This window comes from Ochotona curzoniae, unplaced genomic scaffold, assembly GCF_017591425.1.
Source record: "Ochotona curzoniae isolate NIBS_2020 unplaced genomic scaffold, NIBS_Ocur_1.0 scaffold_2587, whole genome shotgun sequence".
Lineage (NCBI taxonomy): Eukaryota > Metazoa > Chordata > Mammalia > Lagomorpha > Ochotonidae > Ochotona > Ochotona curzoniae.
Genome location: NW_024467096.1, coordinates 4,491,673 through 4,500,944, shown reverse-complemented (window position 1 = coordinate 4,500,944; position 9,272 = coordinate 4,491,673).

Below are 9,272 nucleotides of genomic sequence, written 5' to 3'. Positions count from 1 at the left end.
ATGGCTACTAAGTGGAAATAATTTTCTTTCTTTCCTGATTATAAAATGCATGTCATCAAAAGATATATCCAGGGCCCAGCATCACTACCTAGTGGCTTGCATCTGCCAGGATCACATATAGATCAGTGTTCATGTCCAGGTTGCTCCACTGCCCATCCAGCTCACTGTGCCCTGGGAAAGCGGTAGAGGACGGCCCAAAGCTTTGGGATGCTGCACCATGTGGGAGACCTGGAAGAAGCTCCTGGCTTCAGATCGGCTCAGCTCTAGCTGTTGCAGCCACTTGGGGAGTGAACCAGTGGACAGAAGATCTTTCTGTACCTGCTTCTTTCTGTAGATCTGCCTTTCCAATAAAATAAATCTTTTCTTAAAAACTCCATCAATGTTCTGATCACTGCAAATGGAAACTATCCCCATGCCTGCTGGTGACAGAAGGGACGATAAATTGAAGAATAGCCCTGTAATAGTACTGTCTAGCAAGAAGGATGGATTTACAATGGTGTGGAATTGCACATGTGAAGCTCACTGTCAGAATGTGGAGCGGGGCTGACACTGTGGCATAAGCAGGTAAACCCTCTGCCTGAGACACCAGCATCCCATTTGGGAGCCAGTTCAAGACCTGGCTACTTCACTTCCTATCCAGCTTCCTGCTAATGTGTCTAGGGAAGCAATTGAAGATAGCCAAGTGCTTAGGTCCCTGCATCCCAGAGGGAAACCTGGAAAAAGCTCCAGGTTCCTGACTTCAGCCTGGCCTAGCCAGGCTAAAGTCAGTGCATGTGACCATCTGGGGAGTGAACCAGTGCATGACAGAATCTGTGTCGCTCCTTCTCTGTCTATAACTTTGCCTTTCAAATAAGTAAAAATAAATGTTAAAAAAGAAGAATGAGGAGTAATAGAAGCTGGATACAAAAGGGTTTATATTGTAGCATTTCCATTTACGTAAAAGATACAGCCAACAATTTTGTATTTTGTCAAGAAAATAATGATGTATGCTCCAGAAAGCCTGGGTTGTGGTGATGCACATGGAGGAGAATGCCTGGAAGGGCGATGGAGCATCTTTCAGCCTGAGATGTATCTGCACAGGTGTGCTGGCCTGGCACTCTATCTGTGTACTTAGCCCCCTGTGAACATCATAGTTTAACTGAACTTTTGAAATAGTCACACATGCTTTTTTCAGACAATACAGAACAGCCTAACGATTCTTCAATTGATGTTAAAGATCTTTTAAAAATGGAGACATGAATGCATATTCCATGAACGTAAGAAAACTGCACGAAGGTCTGTGTGCACTGTTTCATAAGGAGAAGAAGCAGAAAAGGGAAGGAAGAAAAAAATGGGGATGCATTGGTTGCATGAATAGCCTAAGTGTGGAGGAAGAGAGAGAATGATGAAGTTGTGGAGCTAGAAAAGACACTGAGTGACACAAAGAGACAGGAAGAGGAGAGTGAGTCTCCCAGCAACAGCCCCAGGGAGGAACCACCTGCACCCAGGAAGTTCAGCAGAAGGGGCCTGTGGCATCTGGTTTTCTGCCACTGTAAGATGCGTGGAAGGAGCTACTGGAGCAGAAAGAAAGCTGCTTTCATGCCAGCATTTAGAAGCTTCACAGTCCAAGATTGGGCAGAGATTCCATTGATCTGGCTTCCATCCATTGGTGAGGGCAGTGGATGACACAACAGGTGCAGAGAGAGCCACACGGTGACACAGAAAGCTGAGAGAAGAGGAGCATGTCTCATTTCCACGTACATGTGACTCCCCTTATCGTGCCATTGTGTTTCCATCACAGCCTCCACCTTTAGCACATCATCTAATAGAATCCCTTTTGAAGGTCCCACTTTGACATCATCATCAGACTAGTTTCCGTCTTTATTCTATTCACATGAGACACTGAGAATCAAGCCCCTATAATTCATGAATATTTGGGAGACACCCAAGATATTACTCAAGCCATAACAAGAGGCCCAGTGGGAGGTACACACAGAGCAAGGGAGGTGAGAAGGAGTGGCAAAGGGAAAGGGGTGACAGGGTCTGGGTTAAGAGAAGGTATGGATCCTGCCCTTGGCTGATACCCTGGGCTGTACAAGGGGAGGAAGGCATCACTTCTTTCTGAAAGGGTGGCTTTGCTGTCACATGGATATGTGGCATTCCCAGTGACTCATTAGGACCTGGCACTTGGGAAGCTGCTCAACAAATGCTGCTGAATGATGGGTGATAGGGCAACTAGGCAGCCAGGTCCCTCTGCTTCCGATGGGAACGACTCCTCTGTTGTTTCCCTGGACCCTGACCACATTGCCCAGTGTCGTGGCATCCTAGGAATTTCCCTGCCTGCTCTGGGAAGGATATTGCACACTGGAAGGCTCTGCTTTATCACAATCTTGTTGCGCTGGAGAATGTTCCTGGCCCGCCAACGTTTACAGCCTGTAACCGGTTTTATCGGAGGAACTTTGTTTGGAATGCAGTGGTCGTCTCTGATGGGTAGACAAGAAGCGGAAGGTCATTCAGGGACCCGCCTCAAACTGTGCATGCCGGAGCTCAGCACTGGTGCTGTACATGAGGCTTGGGAACCTAGCCAAGCCTTGAGCAACCCTTCCTCCCTGGAGGAGGTCCCAGTCCATTTCCAGAGGCCTTGCAGTGTTTACATTTTCACCTTGGCCTTGAAGACCAGCAGCAAGCAGAGAAGCAGTGAGGGCGCCCCAGGCCTGGGGTCCAGCAAGCAATCCAAACCAGAGCAGACCCATGGAGATCATTCCTGACATTCCAGAAGAAGACAATAAGACTTCCCCGTGGGGTGGAAGGGAGTTTGAGAAATCAGGAGGTAGATTTAGTCCTAACAATCTTCAGTCCTAATCCCAAGGCCGTGTGCTTCCTGGAGCTCTCGAACAACACAGTGATGGGTAACAGGTGTTTGTTCTTTGGAGGGTTGGATTCTGTTTCTTGTATTACAGCCCCAGAACTATTGGGACCAGCTCTGTAACTTGTGTTTCCAGTGGTTCTTCACACATTTCTGGGCAAAGCTGAATGGGATGTGGAGATGGAACTGAGATAGGAAGGCAATAGGAGTCACTGTGGAGTCTTTGTTCTTGGAGGGAAGGAAATCTTCGCTGCGGTAGGAGGTAGTTGAGATACCTCAGCTTTGGACAAAGATGCTAAGATGCTGGATGCTGCTCAGTGAAGGGGAGCATGTCATGGAGCAGCCAGTGATACTGGATACTCTCCAGGCTTGGTGGGCCCATGAAAGGGCTACGCATTTCCGGATGCATCTTTTACCCTCTACAACTATGGTCATGCTACTGCAGAATAATGTGTCTCACTGTGAAAGACCACAAATATGATGAGGCTCCCATATGACTTAGTGCCTGGTAATACTGTAGTTGTTTGGATACACTTTGCAATATGCACACCAACAACATTTTGCAGCAACACCCTTCTCAGAACACAACACCTGGCTGTATGTCTAAATCTCTTCATTGTAGAAAATTGAATGCTCCAACCTCTGTTCAAGTCTTAACCCCTGATATCTATGTCTTAGCCTTGTTTGAGACTACAACCTGTGCAGGTGCCATAAAGTTAAAAATGAGATCACATTGGATCAAGATGAGCTTGAAGTTGGAGAGAGAGAGACAGAGAGACAGTCTTCCATTTGTTGGTTTGTTCTCCAGATGACTGCAATGACTATTCTAGGTCTCCCAAATGAGTGCCAAAGACCCAAGCACTTAGACCTGATTTTCCAGGCAACTGGATCAGCAGTGGACAGCGGGAACTTGAATCAGTGCTCTGATCTCAAATGGAAGTCTCACAGGTGGCAACTTAACAACACCAGCCTCCTTTCTTCTAGTCACCATGTGCCAGCAGGTTGTGGCAGTCCTAGAAAATGAACACATGAATTTCTCAAAGTTTCAGAATCCTCAGGCCTTGCTCCTTTAGTGCTTCCACTCAGCAGGTAGTTTCAGCTCCTAGTTCTTGGTCAGAGATCTGGACCCCCTCCCTGCACCACACTCTCCACATTCCCTCCTTCCAAGGCCAGTCCTTCCACAGAGCTACAGGTGCCATGCCCTCCTTACTTTGCAGAGACCTTATCTCACCAGCCATATTTTCTTTCTTAGACCTTTGACTTTATCCCTCCCAAGTTGACCTTTTCCATGTTCGCAATCTTGTTGCAAACAAGAACTCCCATATTCCTAATTGCCCCTGACTTACTGTTCTCACTCTTTCTTCAAAACTAAACTTCCCATCAGCTCAGCTGCATCATCTCTCAATCCTGGCAACCCTCTCCATGTGGCTTCTTCTCTGATGAACACAAAGTAGCTATTCTTGGGATTAGCTGTTGTAGCTCAGGGGATTAAGCTGCTGTCTACAGAGTGCTGACCCAACTCTCTGCCTATGCACCTGGGAAGGCAAAAGAAGATGGCCCAAATCCTTAGACCCCTGCCACTTAGGTGGGACACTTGGATGAGGTTCCATGCTCCTGACTTTGGCCTGGCCCAGCTCTGGCAGATGTGGCCATTTAGGGAGTGAATCAGTGCATTGACTATCTCTCAGCCCCTCTCCCCTCTTTCTTTTCCTCTCTTCCTCTCTCTGTCCCTCCGTCTATTTGCAACTTTTCCTTGTAAACAAGTAAATATATCTTTAAAAACCTCACTCCAGTGCGGTCACCAGTGACTTCCATGTTGCTAATCCAATGGGTATTTTCAGTCTTCACCTTATTTGACCCTTGGCAATGTTTCACACTTAACCACAGTCTCCTTCCCTTTACTCTGCTGACATAACCTTCTCCTGGGTTCCCTCCTGCCTCTCCATGGCTCCTTTCCAGACTCCATTCTGGATCAGCCATGTCACATGAGGCTCCGTAGGACTCACTGTCAAGTTCTCTTCTTTGATGATTATGCCCTCTTCCTTCTGTGGACCCATCTTGTTGTATACAGATCTACACCCTAACCCTGGGCCTCACCTCTCAGTCCCAAGTCTGTGGATTCTAATTCATATTTTGCACAGCTGTCTGGATGTCTTGAAGTTATCCCAAACCCAATTCCAAGACTAAGCTCTGATCTTGACCTTGAAGACCTACTTTTGGCCTCCTGTGCCATCTCTTTGTAAATGATATCTCCATCCATTTGATCCTGAAAACCAGGATCTCAGGAAATCTTGACCTCTGTCTCCTTCATATTTTATGCCTCTTCCTCTCCATTACTACCTTGCCCCCTCTGCTTGACTTAAAACCTTACAGTGATTTTCTGAAATCTTTTGGCAAAAATCCTTGAAATGAGTGGTTCAGTCTGCCTGGTAAGGAGGCTCTCAGTGTCCGGCCTTGCTGCTTGCTGCGTTCTCTTCACCCTTTGTGCTGTGGTCACACTGGCCTTTTTCCAATCCTTGACATTGATCCAAGTAGTTTCTGCATCAAGGCCTCAGTGCATGCTCTCCCCACCTCTCTTTGCCTGGCCAGTGGCCTAACAGCTTTGGGATTGTGATTAAGCTCATGTCCGCAGGGAGACTTAACACTCACCTCCACAGTGCTCTTGTTCAGGGCACTTCCATTATGATAAATCTCCACTTCTCCAAACCTTTAAGCTCTAGGAGGTCAGAGACTCAACCAGTACCTAACACAGAGCCAGGCATAGACGGATGACTTAGTTAATATTTATTGATCAAATTGAGAAGGTTCCCGTGTCGGGTTCTAGGGATACAATGATGCATAAGGCCTGGGTTTCTCCCAAAAAAGCAATTCACAGAATGGGAGGGTAAGCAGGGTGAGCAGAAGAGAGGATGAGCAAACAGACCCAAGTGTAATGGATGAGAAGGGCATAAAAGAGATAAGCAGGCCTGATGTATCAGAGGAGACAGTGATGCCTTAGCACAGCTCACCTGCCTCCAGCAGTCCAGATCTCTGTTGATTGATCTGTCAGCCCCCTTGGGGCCCTTGAGTCATCAGCATGCTGGGACTGCTGCTGAACTGCTGCTTCCATGAGGTTACCTTTGTAACTCAACCAAGGCAGTGCCACTCTACACTGGCACACCTCTGTGAGGTACCACCCTTAGGGCCTGGACACACTATTCAGCAAGCAACATTTTAAGAGACCTGGCTACAATGAAGGCAGCATGCAAAGCACTGGGCACCTTCCCAACAGCTGTTGACCAACCCTAGGTTGCCTCCCATTTGGGTAGCAGGAACACACCTGGCTTATTTACCTTGGTGCCAGGGCATTTACTCTCCTCTGAACCACACCATGTTAAAGTGGATGGGCACTGGGATCTCACTTAATTCAATACCCTAGTTGTAGGAAGAAGGAAGCTGAGGGTGCAGAGATGAATCTCCTCTAACCTCCTTACCCCTCTTTCTTGGTCTATGTATCTGGACTACATTTCCCAGCCTCCTTTGCAGTTTGGGTGAATCACATGATTATGCCTGTCCCATTGGGATTCTAAGAGGAAGTGAAGCATGCCACTTCCAGGACTGGTCCCCCAAAGCTTCCCTTGCACACAGTACCATGTTTTCCCCTCTGGAATGCTGTTCCCCAGGGCAACTTTGGAAGCTAGACATCAGAGAATGGCAGAGCCATTACAGTAGGAATTCCTAAGGAATGTGTGGGGAAGAAGCCACCCCATGCAACTGCATCAGTGTCCCATGCTGCTTATGCATCTATGGGGTTACGGTATTGCATCTTGTGGGGAGTGGGTGGACAGTGGCATTGTTTGTTGGTATGTCCTAGCCCACATCCAGGAGCATTGGGGCAGGTGGAGGAAGCAATGGACACCCTGCTGAATGCACTTTGGGGCAGCCCCTCTCAGTCGCTGAATGGGTAAGGAATGCTCAACTCCTCATTTGGCCCAGGAATTTGGTCTGAGCTGCTTTCCTGCCCAGCTCATTCTACATCACTCAGCTTGCAGGATGGGACTCGATTTGAGCTGGCACCTGATACATCTGGCTGGCTCCAGAGGGGATCTCTTCCTAGCCATGTGAAACGATCGTCTGGATTTTCAGATCCCTGGGAAGGCAACACTGCAATTATCCCTAGACACAGGTTTTGCACCTCTTTGCTAGTGTGGACCAAAAGATTTTTCTTTTAAATAAAGATGTATTTGTTATTTATTTGAAAAGCAGAATTTCAGAGAGAGAAACTGAGAGATCTTCTATTTGTTGCTTCATTTTCGAAATGGCTACAGCAGCCAAGGCTGGGCCAGACCAACACCAGGAGCCTAGAGTTTCCCCTCGATTGCCCCCATGAGTGCAGGGGCCCAAGCTCTTGGGGCTTCTTCTGCTACCTTCCCAGACACATTAGCAGGGAGCTAGATCAGAAATGGAGTTGCTGGGGCTCGAAATTCCTGGGCCTGTGGGATACCAGTGATGTAGGCAGAGACGTGACTTGCATGGCTGCAATGCCAGCTTCACTGTAGCACTCCTTAGCCCTCATCTAGAACAAGCCTTGTTGCACAGAGGAACAAACTAATGGTCTGATCACACAACTAAACAGTGTTCAAGTCAGGCGAAGCTGCAAAAGCTTTAAGACCAGGTCAGCTACCACTTCCCCCTCTGGCTGTTGTCTTTTGTGTCCTGGGAGAAGGACAAAACAAAAAACAGCTGGGATCCCTCTGCCGTGTGACCCATCTTTTCCACAGGTTTTCCCCAGGTCTCCTCCTATTACTACACAAGATAAGCCCTATCCAGCAAATAGATACCCTGACCTTGATCATCTCTTGGAGAAGGCGAAGAGACGATTAGAGAGCGATAAACCTGGGGTGCTTGAAGGGGAGGAGCAGGTGGCAGGTGCATGCTGTCTCTGAATCCACATGAGAAGCCTGCAAGGCCCCAGGATCTGTACGCTCTGCTGCTTGCCTGGGAGGGTGACCCTTGCATGCAGTGTTTCTGCAATGTGTGGTGTCTTCACCAGCTGGGGCCTGTCCGGCTGGCCGGGCCCAGGCAGCTGTGTGGTCCTTGCCTGTGATCCCAAGAATCCCGTTCAGAGAAGCTGTGTTGTGGGACAGCCGTGAGAGCAAACCGAGTCACTCACAGGATGCCTTCTTAGAAAGACCTGGGAATTCCATGTTAAGAGCCCTGGAAAGCTGGGTTTATTTTTGTGATTCTTAAGAAAACAAAATAAATCTAACTCCTTACCCCTCACCCCCTTGGTGAAGGTGAGCCTGTTTACACACAACAGACTTTTTTTTTTTTTTTTTGCCAAATGACTCACTTGTACTGAGTCACCAGTGAGCGGGGCCTGCGCGCATCTGCAAGCCGCCCTGGACAGGGTGATGCGCTTTTGCCCTTGGTGGGTGGGTCATGGAGATGGGGAGACAGATGCAGGCAGGAGAGGAGAGATGGGATGGAGAAGCGGCTGGGGCCTCATGTGTCCACGAACATTAGACAATTAGATGCAGTCTCCAATTCAACTCAGGGGGGTCCGGTATTCATTTCGGGTGTCTGAGTTGTTGCAAAGTTGGGGGCTGGGAACAGAATCAGCGCAGTCCCAGTCACTCCCCGATAAATCATGGTAATCTTTGGGTCTAGCTTCGGGGTCTTGGGCAAATTGTTTTCCCACCATGAGCCTCTCCTAAATCCTAAAGTTTAGACATTTGATTTTTTATTCGCCTAACCTGTAGCTTGCAGCCCTTTTCCTGAATTCGCCCCAGGGGGACCTGAACTTTTCCTTTTCTCTTTCCTATGGCCTGGGTGGTAATCCATCCTGGCCGTGATTTCTCCGCGCAACTCTTGGTGTGCTCCAAAGGCAGCGGGTCGGATGGGGCCAGGATCCAGGCTTGGGGAGGAACCGAAGCTTGCCGTCCCGGCCAGAGGGCGACAAAAGGAGGTGGGTGGCGCTGGGGAGGAAGGTGCCTCGAATCCGCTAGGCAATAGCCAGGCGGGGAGTGGAGGGCGGGGCCCCACATCCCTCCCGTGCCAGAGAGTACTAGGTGTAATCGAGTTAGTGCTGATCACCACTCAACTCGCCGGGACCCGCCTTTCGCCGATGCAGGGAGTTGGAAAAAGTGGTTCTGCTCGGGAAGGCTTCTTTTCTCTCCCATAGCGCAGAGCGCGGCGGTGAGGGGCGCGCGCGAGCGGCGGGTCCCGGCCACGGCGGGCTGCGCCCCCGCCCCCTTCCTGCCTCTCCCCGCCCCCGGGCCGCGCGCCGGCCGGGTGATGTCAGCCCGAGGAGGAGCCGCCCGCCCCGCGACCCGCCCGCGCTAATTAGCATGGAGCGGCGCCGCGGGCCGCCCCCGCCGCGCCCGCCCGCCCCCGGCCGCCCGCCCGCGGCGCCCACAACTTTTGAGGCGGGGAGCGCGCTCGCAGC